General features: G+C 53.2%; 1 protein-coding gene across 5 annotated transcripts in view; it reads left to right on the forward strand.

Moving 5' to 3' along the window:
• Nucleotides 1–1,143: 1,143 nt before the first annotated feature.
• CRISPLD2 (cysteine rich secretory protein LCCL domain containing 2) overlaps nt 1,144–16,470 on the forward strand; it is a 123,714-nt gene continuing 108,387 nt past the window's right edge. For 4 of the 5 annotated variants that reach the window (XM_025860472.2, XM_025860470.2, XM_025860471.2 and 1 more), the window contains exon 1: nt 11,769–11,894. The gene's annotated coding sequence lies outside the window, so the exon portion shown is untranslated. Of the gene's footprint in view, nt 1,410–11,768; nt 11,895–16,470 lie in introns of those variants that run through there. The other variant, XM_025860469.2, reaches the window with a different exon arrangement.

The raw sequence follows: 16,470 nt of genomic DNA on the forward strand, positions 1-16,470 counted from the left end.
CCTTGTGGCCATGGCAGAAGCCCATTGGTCAAAACAAGTCACACTGCCAAATTCAAAGTCGAGAGGTGAAGAGTACCCTCTGCCTACCAGAAGACCATGGCAAGCCCCAAGGTGATGGGGCTGTAGAACAGTCGTCTAGCAGGGTGAAGAATTGGGACCGATGACTCAGTTTACCTTACAGGGCTGAGTAAAGTAATTTGCATGATAAATGCACAGAAAGAGGAAGTGCTCGATGCTAAGGAAGACAGAGTTGTCAGCAGCTGCAGCCCACCAGCCACATATCTTCACAGAGCAGGTCGCGTTTGTGCTGGGTCTTAAGAAGTGGGGTGGTGTTCCCCAGGGGGAGGGGGTAGAGCATGTGCAAAGGCCCAGGGGTGCAAAAGGCCCCCGTGGGTTCAGAGGGCAGGAGGAAGTTGGGTGTAAGCATCTGCGGACAGGGTAAGGGGTTGGGTGCAGGAGAGGGAGATGATCCCAGAAAGCTACCAGTAATGAAGCCAGCCAAGGTCTGTAAGCGCTGAGGTGTCTCAGTTGGGCTTGGGTCTTCCAATGATACTTCTGGCTGCAAAGTGAGCAAAGAGCAGGCACAATAATGACAGCTGTCATTTATAAGCTTTTAAGTAAGTGTCAGGTACTTCCTACACCTGATTGCATCCAAACCTTACAACAATTTAGTGAAACAGGTTTGAGGTGTTTTTTTTTTTTAACATACAAGTCAGTGAATTTTTATTTTAAAGTCTTTCTTCATGGACCAAGCTTGATGAGCTGGAGGCTTGAATGTGCTCTCTTATAGGGGAAGGGAAAGATCAAGAGCAGCTCTCAACACGCCGTATGATTCCAGTTATTTGACATTCGAGACCTGGCAGAGCTGGGGGAGGTTAGGGGTCGACTCCGGAGGGCCACGAGCCGGTGGAAACATCCAGTGTGGTGGTTGCCATTACACAGGTGGAGACGTTTGTCAGAACTCCTCAGGCTGTGTGCGCTTTATTGTATATAGAGGTGACCTCTTGTAGGGTTGATTTAAAACTGCCCCTGAGGCCTCCTGCTGGTGAGAAGGGGGGCCAGAGGAAGGGGATCAGGTCTTCAGAACACGTGATTCTGCCTTCCTCTTTTGTGTCTCGAGGTACATGACCCTTTCTCCGCTCAGCGGAGGCTGCTTCTGCCTTGGGGCGACTGGGTTTCCTTAGCAGGAGCTCAGCAAGAGACGAAGAGTGTGGGTTTTGCTTTTATGTCCTTATCGAGTCCTGAAAGCTGAAGTGGGTAAAAGAAGAGTTTCCTAAGTCCTTTCAGCTCCCTTCCCACTTGGGCATCAGGAATCACACCTGATGAACTTGACTGTCAAGCTGATCACCAGCCAGAGAGGAGATAAAATCCAGCGCTTCATGGAACAGGCATCCTTGCGGCACAAGAAGGTGGGAAATCCTTCCCTCCCGGTTCCAGCCAGGGAGTGGGGAGATGACAGGAGATGGGGGTAGTGAGAGCCACCCCACAGTATGTGATGCAGAGGGGAGACCTCCGTGCACCGTGGTCCAGCTCCAACGGCAGGGGGACGGGGGGTGGTGGCGTAAGCCCTAGCTGCTGGTATGGCCTGGTTAGGGTCAAGACCAGCTAGAGGTGAGCCCACGCTTGCTGTCCTGGTTGAGTGGGGCCACTAAAAAGATCTGTCCAAGTGCTAATTCCTAGAATCTGTGAATGTGACCATGTTTGGGAAGAGTCTGCAGATGTGAGTCAGTAGCAGGTTCCAAGCTGAGTTTGTCCTGGACCACCTGGGTGGGCCCTAAATGCAATGATGAGTGTCGTTATAGGAAGAGGAGGAAGCCACATGAGGATGGCGGGCAGAGGTTGGGGTGATGTGGCCATAGGGGACGCCTGGAGCCACCAGAAGCTGGAAAAGGCCGGAAGTATTTTCCTCTAGATCCTTTGGAGAGTGCATGGCCCTACCCGCACCTTGATTTTGGACTTGAGGCCTCCAGAACTGGGAGAGAGTAAACACAAACTGGGGGTGTTGTGTTAAGCACCCCCAGTTTGTGGTCATTTGTTACGGCAGTCCCAGGACACTAATCTTGCCTCCTGTCTTGTAAACAGATCTGGAGGGCCGGGGGTGGGCTGTCCCCCATCAAAACCATGAGGACCCCACCCCCCACCCCAGTTGGCATCTCAGGAAGGGGAGAGCTGAGGGAGACGCAGCGGTGAGAGGCTCCGGATAGCACATCCATGGACCTGGGATTGGAGACTTTCCCATGAACGGAGATGAGGTCAGATAAGAAACTGGGGTTCTGCTTATTGTCAGGTTTAAGTTAAGTACTGCTCCTGGCACCACCTCACTCGCCCTTTGCAGAAGGTAAACACACACCTCTGAGTAGCTGTCCCGTCCCAAGGAAGTGAGAAATGCACAGAGGATGGCAGCTCGGGGGGAGACAGCAAGGACGCGCTGGGCTCTCTGCCCGCAGCCTCGGCCCCTTTGCCAGTCCAGCCTGGTGAGGGCTTCTGCAGGCGTGTCCAGGCTCCCCGGGTGGTGGCGGGCCGGCTGCTGTCCACCAGGACGCTGCAGGCGCTCAAGGGCACTGGGGGTGCCGTGATGGCCATGAGGACTTGAAGAGCCCACCGGCCCCGGCATGGCTTGCGTGGACCCCCCAGACCACGCAAAGTCTGAGACTGGCCACTGTCCGCGTTGCATCTGGAAAGTGTTACTCGATCACTAGGAAAATAATCAGGGCAAATCCAGGGCATTTCTGGTAAAGAGGCTGTAAGGAGGCGCCTCTCAGAGCCAGATGACTCAGGGCTGCGCCGAGTGCTGTGTGGTCTCTGAGCCGGCTGGCTGCCCTGGCCTTCCACGGTGTTCTGCTGATTCATGGTGGTTTCCCCCTTAAGGGGCGGTGCAGGGGCCCCTGGCCCGGCTCTGCAGCCACCCAAGCCCTTCCACAGATGCAGCTGATCCAGGGTCTGTGTTAGTGTCCTATGGTTGCTGTGACAAGTCACCACAGATTTAGGGGCTCAAAACAACGCAAATTTACTATCTCAAGTCCTGCAGGTCAGAAGTCCAAAATGGGTCTCACGGGGCTCAAGTCAGGGTGTCTGCAGGACTGTGTTCCTTCTGGGGGTGCCAGGGCAGAGTCTGCTTCCTGGCCTCCTCCAGCTTCCAAAGGTGCCGGGTGTCCCTTGGCTCGTGGGCCCTCCTCCACCTTCAGTGCATGTCACTCCCACCTCTGCCTCTGTCACCACATCACCTTCCCCTCTCTGACCTCTGACCCCTGCTGCCCTCTTATAAGGACCTCTGTGATCACACTGAACCCATGGGGTAATGCAGGCTAATCTCGTTTCAAGATCTTTAATCACATCAGCAGAGTCTCTTTTACAATGTGTAGTGGGTGGAACAGAATTCCTGTCCCCCTCCCCCCAAAATTCCTGTCCACCTGGACCCTCAGAATATGACCTTATTGGAAGTAGGGTCTGCACACTTGTGAGGTTGTGCTGGATTAGGAGGCGCCCTGATCCAGGCACCAGCATCTTTGTAAGGGAAGGGGCATGGAGACCAGGATGCACAGGGAACATGGCCACGTGAAGATGGGGGCAGAAGCCGGGGGCAGAGGAGGCACGGAATGCCAGGGATCACTTGCGACCAGCAGGAGCTGAGAGAAAGGTCCACTGACACCTTGATTTCGGACTTCTGGCCTCTGGAAAACTGGGGGAGCACACATTTCTGTTGTTTACCGCCTTTGTGCACCCCACCTTTGTGGCTCTTGGTCACAGCAGCCCCAGGAAACGAATGCACCATGTGACGGAACATTCACGGGGGCCCAGGAGGAGGAGGGGATGCCTTTGGGGGCCATCATTCAGCTGTGCTGGAGACTGTGGCCTGGAGGTTCTGCGCTTCACAGCCTCAGCTGTGCATGCATGGGCAGGTTGGGCAGCCCCTCTGGGCCTTGGTTCCTTCAAGTGAGAGGGCAGAAAATAGCACATGCCCTGCAGGAAGTGTGAGGACTGCACGACAGGGTACACGGGTCGTATTAGAAGTTCTTATTCCACGAGTACCTGAGTATTAGATGGGGGCTCAGAGCTGGAGGCCAGTAGGGCCCTCGGAGAAGGGAACGATTCCCTGTCCTCTGCTGACAAAGCGGGGTTGAGCCAAGGTCAGTGCAAATTTCCAGCTTGAAGGTGTGGACGAGTAGGAAGTAGGGGACCTCGGCCTGAGCTGCTTAGCAACTTGTATTGGCTTGCTCAGCCATAACTAAGTACCGCAGACTGGGGGCTTAAACAACAGAAATTTATTTGACACCAGTCATGACGATGACGTCATTTTAATTACCTTTTTTTTTTAAGATTTTATTATTTTTAAGTAGTCTTTACACCCAACATAGGGCTCGAACTCACAATCCTGAGATCAAGAGTCCCAAGCTCCACCAGAGCCAGCCAGGCACCTTCCTTAATTATCTTTTTAAAGACCTATCTCCAAATACGGTGCCCCTCTCAGGCACTGGGGGCTAGGACTTCAACATGTGAATTTGGGGGTGGCGGGGGGCACAATTCAGGCTAATTTTTACCAGACAGGTGGCTGTTTGGAGGGGAAACGTTTGGCCTTCAGAATCATCTCTCCTTGACAATGTTTGTCATCCCAGGACATGGTCTGTTAGTGTTTGCTGCATAACAAAGCATCCCAAACTGTAGGGGCTTCAAACGGTGACAGTGTATTATTCTCATGCTCTGTAGGGGGCAATCTGATGGTCCTTCTGTGGTCTTTCTGGGCTCACTCCTGTAGCTACAGGTGGCTGACAGTTTGAATAGGGCTGAGGGTCCAAGGTCACTCATTCGAATGCCAGGCAGTTGGTGCTAGCTGTCAGTTCAGGTGCCTTCGTTTGCCTGCATGTGGCCTTTCGTGCTCCAGAAGGCTAGACTGGGCTTCTCTAGAGCACAGCTGTCCCTGGGTCTGAGAGAGTGGGAACAGAGCCTGCAGGCCCCTTAAGCCCCAGGCTTGGCATGGGTACCCCTCACTTCCACCATAATCTGTTGGCCAAAGTAAATCCCATGGCCAGTCCACATACAAGGGAGATCGAGTCCACCTCTTGATGAGACAAGGGACAGAGTCACACTACAAGGGGCAGGACATGGGGATGTGGAGTTCCTTGGGAGCTGTCATTATAATGATCTATAATGATTTACATGGGCATTTCTCGTTGGAAGAGACATTTTCAGCTTTGACTTGGGGTGAAAGCAAGACCTAATGAGCACCAGCCCCCCGTCATTGAGCTGGTGGCAGTAATCTGAAACACCTGCACGCAGGATGGGCTCCTTCTTCCATGTGTCCCCAGGTCGAAGCACCTGCTAGGCCTTGCACGTCTGCAGGTCTCATGAATTCACTTACCCAGCCAAAGCTGGCCACTGGCCGTGGGAGGTCTGTCCTCCATCAGGGGCCACTGTGGCCTATTTAACAGGAACACTGGTGCCACCCCATCATTTAGAAATAAAAGTCTCAGTTTACCTTGGTTTAGGTGAGAAGGAAGACAGAGTGCTGGCACATTCTATTTATTAGTGGCTCTGGGTTATTGCCAGTGTTGGCTAGTTTCTCGGGAGTCGGAGAGGGCTCTGTTCTAGTCAGCAAGCATCGGTGAGTGCCTGCCGTGTGCCCCGCACTGTGTTCATCCTTCTTACCCTTTTGTCTGTTGCTGCACAAGAGACCATCCCAGCCCCTGGCGGCTTGGAGCACAGCAGTCTTTTATTTTGCTCATGTGTCCACTGGATCCGGAGGACCCATTCCAAGATGGCGCACTCATGACCGCACGTTGGTGCTGGCTGTTGGCTCCTTCTGAGACGGGGAGACATGGACAGATCAGAAGCTGGAAGAGGCAGGAAGCCTCCCCTTCCGGCTCCAGAGGGAACATGACCCTGCCAACACCTTGATTTCAGACTCTGGGTTCTGGGAGAGAACAAATTCCTGTTGCTTTCAGTCCCCTGTTGGTGGTCATTTGTTACCAGCCCCAGGAAACCAGTGCATCCATGTACCCTGCTTTTCAATCTTTGACCACAAACTCCTTATTTGCTTGCTTCCTGGGGTGGGGGTGATTAGGGAGGGTGCCCCGGAGGAGGTCATGCTTGGCAGGGGCAGTGTTCATAGAAACAGGAGTGTGGACAAATTGGAGAGCAAACATGGACGGGATGATGCTAAGGATTCTCAACAGTTAGCTTGTTTCCGGCCACAGCTTTGTGACGTGGCCTGTTGCTACTGCCATTTACAGGGGAGGACGCCGGGGGCCGAGAAGTCAAGGCAGGTGTGACAGAGCTTGGATTCGAGGCCCTACAGGGGATCTGCAAGCTCAGTGCCGTGAGGAGGGGTGTGAGGACCCCTCCCCAGCAGATGGGGAGTCATCCCGTGTTTCCATTCCTGGAGGGCTCCAGCTCACAGAAGGACCCAGCCTATGCCCTGGGGGACATGGGAGAATGAGCAGCATCCGGAGACTTGGCTTCCTCCCAGGCAGAGAGAAAGGTTTAGAATCTTCCGGAAACACCACACCCTGGGCGTGAAACTCAGGGCCAGGCCTTCTCTGGAAAAGCCTGATTGTCACTGAGGGAGAAAGCAATCACCGTGGCAGCGTTTGCCAAAAGAGCTGGATTTCCTGAGCCGTTTCCAGTCATGGTCCTCAGTGTTCTCTGGCTCCTGTGTTTGGAGATCGGGGAGAGACCAGAGGGCGCAGAAACCCCTGGGAGGGCGGGAACGCGGGCGTGTTTTGGACATCGGTCTGGGCTGACCCAGGTTAATGGCTTCAGAGTGTGAGCAAGGAGTTCCATGGAATTACAAAGTGGGGTTCTCCCCTTTCGTAAGGATGTGAAGACTCAGCCTTGAGCCGTCTCCATCAGTCTGACCTTCAGGCGCGTCCCCCCTCCCCAGCTCACAGTGCCTTCCGTCACGCTCATGTTGCCTGGCAATGCCCCCTGGGTCGCACGTGATTGACCAGGGGTGGACATCAGCTACCGACAGGGCCAAGTAGGTTCTGTCTCCAGGAACCGGAACTGGGAGGTGCCCGGGCACAGCCTGAGCGGGTCCATGGAACTAGGCGGATGTGAAGTCATGCTGGGGGGATGGTCATGTCCACAGGGAACGGGCAAGACCTGGCCACAGAGGAAAAAGGAAGGGACCCCCAAGTCAGTGCAGGAGAAATGCTCACAAAGGACTGCCAGAAGGCCCGACACCGTCCACGGCTAATTCGAGTTCTTTGAGGGTCTGGACTGTCCTTGGCTTCCCCATTAAGCCACCTTCCTTCCAGAAACCCCCTTCCCTGCCTACACTCACTTGAGGGGCATTTCTTTTACAACTTCAGTCGATCAAGACCTTGCCCCAGATCTCCCCACCAGCAGGGCCCACACTGCCCCTAAAGAGTTGCCTACCAATAGAAGATGTGGAACTCACCCCATACCATACCGTTCCTCAGCAGCAAGTCAAGCAAACCCATCCCACTCAGATCCTGGAGGACCCCATGATTGCTACCTGTCAACCCAGAGGTGTTACCGTGTTTCCTGACGGTGACACCTCTTTCCCACTTTTGGTTCCTCTTTCTATGCCATGCACAAAATGGTACCCGCACCCATGTCTCCTTGTCTCAGATTGTTAGTGGTCTTTCATGCAAATGAAAGCTCACCAACACTCTGTAGCTGCTGAATGGGTGTGGCAAGAACAGACAGAGAAGCTGGAACTTGGTGTCCAGCCCAAGATCTTCTGATGAAAATAGCTGGTCAGCTGGTGAAGAAGATGTTGGTGTGAGTCCAAGACCCACCAGTCCTGTGGCAGCCTCATCGAGATAGGAGAGAAAGACCCGGTCTGTGCTCCGAGTGGTGAAACCCTCGGGACCGTCTGGTGTGACCCACTGTTTTGCACTTCTGCATGTGCAGAAGTGTTGAGTGGTGCCCCCCGGTGGTAGCTGGCCTTCCTGTCAGCTTCCCACCCCGGTTCTGAGGCAGCAGGTGGGCAGAGGGCTGGAACCTCTCCCTGATGTCGAGACCAGGGCTGTGTGCTCCCACTTCCAGGCTGGGGCTGCATTCTAACCAGAAAGACCTGTTCCTTTGTCTCAAATGCTCCATGACTTGACTCCTGCCTGGCCAGCAAACAGGATCCTTTATTGGGATTTCCAAGGATCCAAGTGGCCATTCCCTTCCCAGGAGGACTCCTGGGTGCATCTTGGCCCTTTCCCATCTTCAGAGCTTCTCAGGAACCCATATTCCGCATGACACATCATCTTACTCGAATTCAAATATTACTTTCTGGAAATTGGATTCTAAGATTGCACAGTGATGGAAAATTTTTGATCAAGATTAAAATTATCTGTCTCTTGTTTTAGTTTGTTGACTCTAATAACAATAATATTCACTAATTCTTGCCATGTGCCAGACCCTGTCGTAATTTTTCATTAATTAATGTATGCCTTTAAACCATTTAATGTTTTAAAGGCAGCCCGTAGGGAGAAAGATGCCATTGTCATTACCCTCAGGTTACAGATGGGGAGCTGAGCACAGGCCAGGGGCTTGGAGGTAGAGGAGTTGGGTTTGGGTCCCAGCCTGACTGGTGCCAAACGGTGGCACCAACCAGCAAGCTACAGACTCAGCCTTCCCCTTTGGAGCCTGGGAGGCTCTTGTCACTCAGAGAGGTCAGGTGACTTGAGAAAAGACATACACAGCTGGTGCATGGTGGAGTCAGGATTGGAACTCCACGGACATGCAGAGATGATGCTCACTCCACTGGACTGCCTAGCTTACTTAGCCCCATAAGAAGGATGGATTATCTTTTATTGAGTGTCTGCTCGGTGCCAGGCTGTGTCTGCAAATTCCACGTATCTTGTCTGCAAATTCTTTGATCTTCACCTGTTGAGAAGGGTGATCTATGTCTTCTCTTCCTGACCCCTGGCAGGCTCTGTGATTCAACTAGGAGTACAGCCAAAAATGATGTTCTCTGATTTCCAATACCGGGTCATAAAAGGCCATGCACCTTCCACCCGCTTCTCTTGGGAGGTTTGCTGTGGGGGAAGTAAAATTCTGACTATCCCGAGACTGCCTTCCAGGAAAAACCACGTGGGGGCAGATCAGTCGAGACGTCCCGCTGAGCTCCCACCACGTGGGTGACAGCTTGGATGTCCAGCCCAGCTGAGCCCTCAGATGCTGCCGCCCCAGCCAACATCTGATGGCAACCACACGAGAGACCCCTAAGCAAGAACCATGCAACCAGGCCTTTCCCAGATGCCTGACCTACAAAACTATGAGCAAAATACAATGGTGGTTTTAAGAGGTGGTTTTGGGTAATTTGTTACACAGCAGTAGTAACCATAATGTCCCATCTGAGAAATGTTTGCCAGACTGGGATGTTAAAGAGAAATGAAATAGCTCAGAAACGCTCAGTGGATCCATCCTGCAGCAAACCCAGACTCCCTAATCCCCTTGGGTCACCTGGTTTAGAGGCCAAGGTCATGAGCTGTGGTCCTGCACTGCCTGAGTTGGAGTCCCAACCCCAGCACTCAATAGCCAAGTGACCCTCACCTACCCGAGCCTCAGTTTCCCCATCTATAAAACAAGGCCAACTAAAGCCCCTCTGCTCATCAGGTTGTAAGAGGGTCACAGGCGGATGCTAGGGAAGCCCCGGGCACAGGGCCCGGCACGTGGAAGTGCTTGCTGGACGTCAGTGGGCAGCGGTGCGCATAGTCAGATGCCAGGCCCTGGAGGCTCAGTGGGTCAGACAAGAAGCGGGGGTGGGGGGGTGGGGCAGGTAAGGAGAGGACCACAGAGGGAAAGGAGGGGGGTAAGGGTCTGGAAGGTTCCGTGGTGTGCAGGGTACTGGGGCAGGGGCTGCCAGGCTGGACGGGAGCCGGGAGGCTGGTGAGGGGCTGACACTGTTGAGAGGTGCCCCCCGGTGGTAGCTGTGTCAGAGGTGCCCCTGGAATGCCTGGCCCAGGAAGGGTGTCTCCAGAGCCATCCTGGCCAACAAGGAGCCCACAGAGTTACCATAAAAAGCAACGGTAAGGAGGTGGGGGTTCGAGTTAGCAGAGCTCTGGACATTTAAGTACGAACTACCCCCACCCCCATGTGAAACCCGATCCTGTGTGGCTTTCCTTCCTCTCGTCTTTTTCTGGGTGGGGACCCAGTTTCTTCCACTCCCCCGAACCCAAAGCTTGTTGGTACATGGGCAGTGGCAGCCGAGTGGACGAGAGCATGAGTTCGAATCCCAGTTCCTCCCCTCAGGAGCGGTGTGGCCTCTGGAAACTACTTGCACCATGTGCCCAGTTTCCTGATGATAACAGCACCAGCTGGGGTAGGGGGAGGGTTGTGGGGGTGAGGGGAAGTTGACAGGGTAATGCATGTGAGGCCTGGTGCCTGATGAGCATCTCTTCTCTGTCTGGGTTTGTCCTTTGCCGAATGCGGGACTTGTTCTGGACCACGGGATACTCCAGTGTTTGGAACAGAGCCCGGCACACAGTAGGTGCTTAATAAGTTCTGCATGAATGTGGAGCTAGCGTGGAGCTTCAAAAGTAAAAAAAGTAAAGGGAACAGACAGAGATAACAACCATAAAGGTGCCTGTGCCACTTTTTACTGGCGTTTGAGCGGCACTGAAACCCTGGCAAGCGTTTGGGCTTTCCAAACCGGAGCCATGCGTGTCCCGCCCACTCGCTGTCCATCTTGGCTGCCCCATCTGCTCTGACCCATCTGGATGCCCCCGCTGCTTGAGATCCCAGAGGGGCCCTGTCCGCCCTGCCAGCGCTGCGGAGCACAGGGGCTGGTGCAGAGTGACCCGGTCGGAGTGCGCGGAAGGAGCAGATGATTCCCGGTCTTCATGCAGGGACGCGCCACGTGAGGACGGGCTCCCCCTGCCCTTGTCCGCCCACAGTGCATCCACACTCTCCTCTAGTCCTTCACCCCCTCTAGCCTTGGTTTCTTCACCTGCCAGCAAGGGCCTTGGATTTACGTGTTTCAAAGGCAGCGCCTTCTGGCTCTAAATGGAATCGTATTTGCCTGCACAGGTTAAGGATGCTAAATGCCTGTGGGCAAAATGTAGCTAGAGCAAGGTGCTGCACCCCAGCTGTGGGACTAGCGACACTCTTTTTTTCCAGGTCTCAGGTGTCTGATCTGCGAAATGGGATCACTTCCCCCATAGCAGATTCCTGTGAATGCGTACTGGGATAATGAAGGGCAAGCGCCTAGCGTGGAGCACGGTTTCTTGGTCTGCACACTGGGAATGCGCGTGTGCGTTTGTGCGTGTGTGTGTTTGTGTGTGTGTGTGTGTGAGACGAGTGGAGTTTTCTGCCACCGTGTAGAGAGGATGGGAGTAAATATAGCAAGTGTGTATTCTGTGCCACAGTTTACAGAGCCCACACCCTTCCCGGTTTCATTTGCTGCAATCCCGGGAGGTCATTTCACTATTCCCATTTTCCATTTGAGGCACAGAGAGATGGGATTTGGTAAATTTGCCAACCCCCGGTGGAAAGTGCTTGGCACCTCGCCGGACGCACAGTAAGCGCTCAGAGGAAACGATAGTTTCATGGTCACGCTGAGGAAAGCGAGCGCGTCCTCTTCTCAAGCCCAGATCTTAGGACGCTCTGGTCCAGCCCTGCGCGCGCCGCCCCCTGCCCCCTCACCCCCATTCCTGGCGCCCGCGGGACTCCCGGGGGGCGGGGAGGGGGAGAAGGGCGGAGCCGGGGGCGGGACTACGCCTCGCGGCCCTATCAGCGCCGCCGGCCTCCGGGGGCGTGGCATGGATGTTCTTTAAGAGGCTGCGCGCAAGGCCCTTGCATCCACGCCGCGGTGTGTGGTGCCTGCGACAGACCCGCTGTGTAACCCGCTGTGCCGACCGTGTCCACTGTGTGCGCGCTGCTGCCGCTGCACGACACGGGAGACACCGGCGTGGTGGTGATTGGAGAGCCCTGCGGAGGTAAGTGTGACTTCGCTTCCTCTCCTCTCCAGGCTGCGATCCACTCCACTAATCTCTGAGCTGTATTAACCAGAGCTGATACCATGTCTTGGGGCTTACTGTGTGCAGGCACTGTGCTGGGCCCGCTACCTGCGGCTCAGAACCGGGCTCAGCCGCATGGCCTTTCATAGATGGAGAAACTGAGGCTCAGAGAGACCAAGGCACTTGCCCAAGACCTCACAACCAGGGAGCGAGGGATTCGGGACTCAAAGCCGGTCCGACTGCAGATTCCTGCTCTTTGAGCCTGGGTACTCTTGCCTCCCTTTGCAGTTCACTAGCATCTGTTGCATTCCTGTGTACACAGTGGGTGTCAACAAATGGAAAACTGATGGTGTGCATGTGGCAAGCGTTTGAATGTGTCTATCCACGTGTGGATGGTCAGGGTGATCCTAAGGTATGTGCATTCTGCTAGAGTTTACAGGGCCACGCCCCTTTATGATTTTATTTGCAACAAACCTGTGAGGTAGCCTTTCTCTTCCCATATTTCAGATGAAGATACTGAGGGTCAGAGAGGGGAAGTGAGTTTTCCAGTTAGAGCCACGGCAGCAACCCAGCCCTCTCTGCCTCTGAAGCTCCATGTCCAGGTGTGGGGCATGCCAGAGTTCCTGCAGGCTTGGGAACACATGCTGGGTCTCTTCAGCCAGACTGGACATCTGCGTACACTCCTTATGGGGGAAGAATTGTGCTGGAAGCTGAGGACTTGGCTCTGTGATTCCAGGGAACCAGCTGCCCTAGATGGGCAGGGCCAGGGCAGGCCCCTTGTGTGGTGCAGACTCAGAGCCTCCCTTGCCCAGGACTCGGCTGGTGGACGAGTCAGAAAAGGCTTAGCTGATGCCTGCTCATTGAAGTCTAACTTGAGCTGGGCATCTTTTAGCCAAAGGCTGAGCTGCTGCTTTGGTTGAGAGAAGCAGCTGGGAGCCTGTGCAAATGCCCAGCTTGCCTGGCAAAGTGGGTTTGTACATCTCCACCCTGAGCATTTGGGTGCCATGTTCCGGCAGAATTGGGTGACCCTGCCTTCCCTAGTAGGGTCATCTAGGGTCTAAATCTGCCAGGTGAGAGCCCAGGGTCCAGCAGAACAAGATGAGAGGCATGCCCTCTTCTCCAAATAGACTGAGAGGGGGCCTTTGAAGGTTCTTGGTGTTTTGTGCACCTCATTTTCTGCTTCTGCCTCTGATCTGGCTGTTTCCACATGGGAAGGAGGAACAGAAGGTGTGGGAGCTGTATTGCTGGTGTGACAGGTGTGAGGCCATGCCACTTCCCTGCATTTTCATCCCTGCCACACACCTGGGCAGTCGGCCTCTTGATCCCCATTTCACAGATGAGTAAACCAAGGCTCAAAGAGGTAAAGATCATGCGAAAGGTCCCCTAGCTGATATGCCATGCTGTCACCTCCAGGTTTGTCTGCTTGCAGACCTTGTGCTCTTAACCGCTGGGGCCTGCCTCCTTTAAGACATTTCTTTGCCCAACCACTAACTTCACCTCCGGACCTGACCTGCACACAGAATTTCGTGTTGTCTGAGAGGGGTTCCAGTAAAATCTGTCAGCAAAGTTAAGCCCAAGCCCCCAGGTTCCCAATAATATGCACCCGGGGAGGAGAAAGAGAGCAATTTGGATTCTTTACAGAGTCTCTGAAGATGTAGGAGTGGGAATAGTAACATTTATAGTAATACCAGCAGCTGACGTGTACCTGACACTCAGAATGAGCCAGATGTGCCCGGGCTTTACGTGGGTGATCTCATGGCCTTCTTTAGGAGGCGGACACTGGGCTGTCTTCCTTTTTACAAGGAGGAAATTGAGTCTCGGAGTGATGAAGGCATGTATGCAACATGACACAGGCAGGGCAGGGGAGAGTGGTCCTCCAGGCTGGGTCCCGTCCCCGACTCTGGAAGAAGGTGTTTGCCCACTGGCCAGCTGTTTGTCACAGCAGAGCTGGCCAAGAGTCAGGGCTTCTCATGCCATGTGGGATCCGGATCCCTGCCCGACTTAGGGGTAGGCCTGGACAGGGAATGCCCTGACACAGGGGCCGGGGCTCCACTCTGCTGACAGGTACCAGTGTCAGCGTGCAGACAGCCCTGCTCTGGGACCCAGATCAGCCTCTGGACTGCAGAGGAGAGCTGGCTTGGCAGCGGAGGGCCCGGAGCCTTCGCAGAAGAGCACGAGGCCTCTGGGAGTCCCACACTTCATCCCTCCCTCCAACACCCCTCATTGGATATTGGGCCTTTTGTAGGTTGCATTTGAAAACTGGCTTTTAGAGGCGGGACCCTCAAATGCTGACCTCTTTGGCCTTGTGGGTGCTGGAACATTTCTTTGCTCTGTCACCAGTGTAATTTACTATGTATGGGAGGTGCCTCTGTGTCTGCTTGCTCCAGACCTAGGAGGCTTTTTTTTTTTTTTTTTGTAAACTCACTGGTTTTTGATCAGTCCCAGATGTGCAAACGCAGCATCACTCAAAGGGGCTGATGGCTTGTCAAGAAAGGAAAATACAACACGGGCATCATTTCATTTCATCTTCAGTTAATGAAGCTGAGTAGCTGCTCAGCTCTTCTGAGAGGACGGGGACCCTGAGCCTCTCTGGAAGTCCTAACTGAGGTACACCATGTTCTGGAACAGGAAAGCGAGGGCAGATCTGGGTGGTGGTTGATAGGACCCGCCATAACCTTTTTTCTTCTTTCTTTCCTTGAAAAAATTATTTTCACGTGGTAAAATACTCATAAGCACAAAATTTACCATTTTAACCATTTTAAAGCATAGAGCGCAGTGGCATTGTGCATGTTTACAATGCTGTGCACCCAGCACCCCTGTCTGGTTCTGGAATGTCCTCATCACCCCCAAAGGACACCCTGTAGCCATTGTTACCCGGTCTCTCCTCCCCAGCCCCCAACGACCACCAGGCTGCTTGCCATCTCTGTGGATTTGCTTATTCTGGAAATCTCATATAAATGGAATGAGGTGATATGTGGCCTTCTGTGACTGGCGTCTTGCACTCAATGTGATGCTTTCAGAGTCCCTCCACGTTGTAGTGTGTATTAGTGCTTTGTTCCTTTTCATGGCCGAGTAATATTCCACTGTGGATGGAGCACATTTCATTTATCCATCCTTCCATCCATGGATGTTTGGGTTGTTTCCACCATTTGGCTGTTATGAACAACGTTGCTGTGGACACATGTAGACACATCTTTGTTGGAACAGCTCTTTGTAGTTTTTTGGGGTCCGCACCTAGAAGTGGGATTGCCAAGTCACACGGTCACTTTATTGTTAACTTACGGAGGAAACCGTGTTCTCCCTTCTTGGCTTCTTTCTTTTTAATTTTTTATTGTTATGTTAATCAACACACATTACATTAGTTTTGGATGTAGTGTTCCATGATTCATTGTTTGTGCATAACACCCAGTGCTCCACGCAGAATATGCCCTCTTTAATACCCATCGCCAGGCTAACCCATCCCCCCACCCCCCTCCCCTCTAGAACCCTGTTTGTTTTTCAGAGTCCATCATCTCTCATGGTTCGTCTCCCCCTCCAATTTCCCCCCTTCATTCTTCCCCTCCTGCTATCTTCTCCCTTTTTTCTTTTCTTAAAGAAAAGAATTATATATTGCATTATTTGTTTCAGAGGTACAGATCTGTGATTCAACAGTCTTGCACAATTCACAGCACTCACCATAGCACATACCCTCCCCAATGTCTATCACCCAGCCACCCCATCCCTCCCACCCCCCACCACTCCAGCAACTCTCAGTTTGTTTCCTGAGATTAAGAATTCCTCGTATCAGTGAGGTCATATGATACATGTCTTTCTCTGATTGACTTATTTCACTCATCTCGGCTTCTTTCTGAAAGAAGCATAGACTCAGGTCATCTCACTACAGAACAGATCAAGGCCCTCCACCGTGGATGCAGGGAAATCTGGGTGTTCTGGAGGACGCGTTGCCATTCCCCCCAGGGTCATGGCAGCAACTGGTGGAGAATCCCGTCTGAGGCATTCTGCCCCAGGCTGTGTACTTGTGGGTGTTCACAGACAGACCCCGCCCCCCTTGTTATGGCCATGAGGACAGACAGTTTCTCGTGGTTCAGCCCCAGGGAGATTTATCTTCTCTGATTGTCTCAAGTGCTGTGTCAGCTTAGACAAAAACCACAGGTTTCAGGGAAAAAGAAATTCATAATGCGGATCATGCAACTTCTGGACCATCATTTAAAAAATATTATAAATTATGAAATCCCACATTTTCAACCCAAATTTCTGAACCGTGTCCCATTGTGAGTGCGGGAGGGCAGTATCCCAGAAGGAAAAAGAGTAGAGCTTCCATTTCATTCGTAGTCAAATGGTCCTGGAATCGAGCCTACTCTAAAGTTCTTCTGGACTGGAAAAAACCCACTCTGATCTCTCTAGGATTGGGAGCTGGATGGCACCTGCTGGTTCCGACTTGATAAGAGCTTGAGAAATCCTTCTAGAGTAAAGGCAAGGAAAGGTGATAGAGAGTGCCCCAAGCAGAGGGACCATGTGTGTGCAAAGGCCTGGAGATGGGGCGGGGCCTAGCACC

Source organism: Callorhinus ursinus, unplaced genomic scaffold (assembly GCF_003265705.2).
Source record: "Callorhinus ursinus isolate GAN/ISIS: 27379988/994484 unplaced genomic scaffold, GSC_fseal_2.0 scaffold46, whole genome shotgun sequence".
Classification (NCBI taxonomy): Eukaryota; Metazoa; Chordata; class Mammalia; order Carnivora; family Otariidae; genus Callorhinus; species Callorhinus ursinus.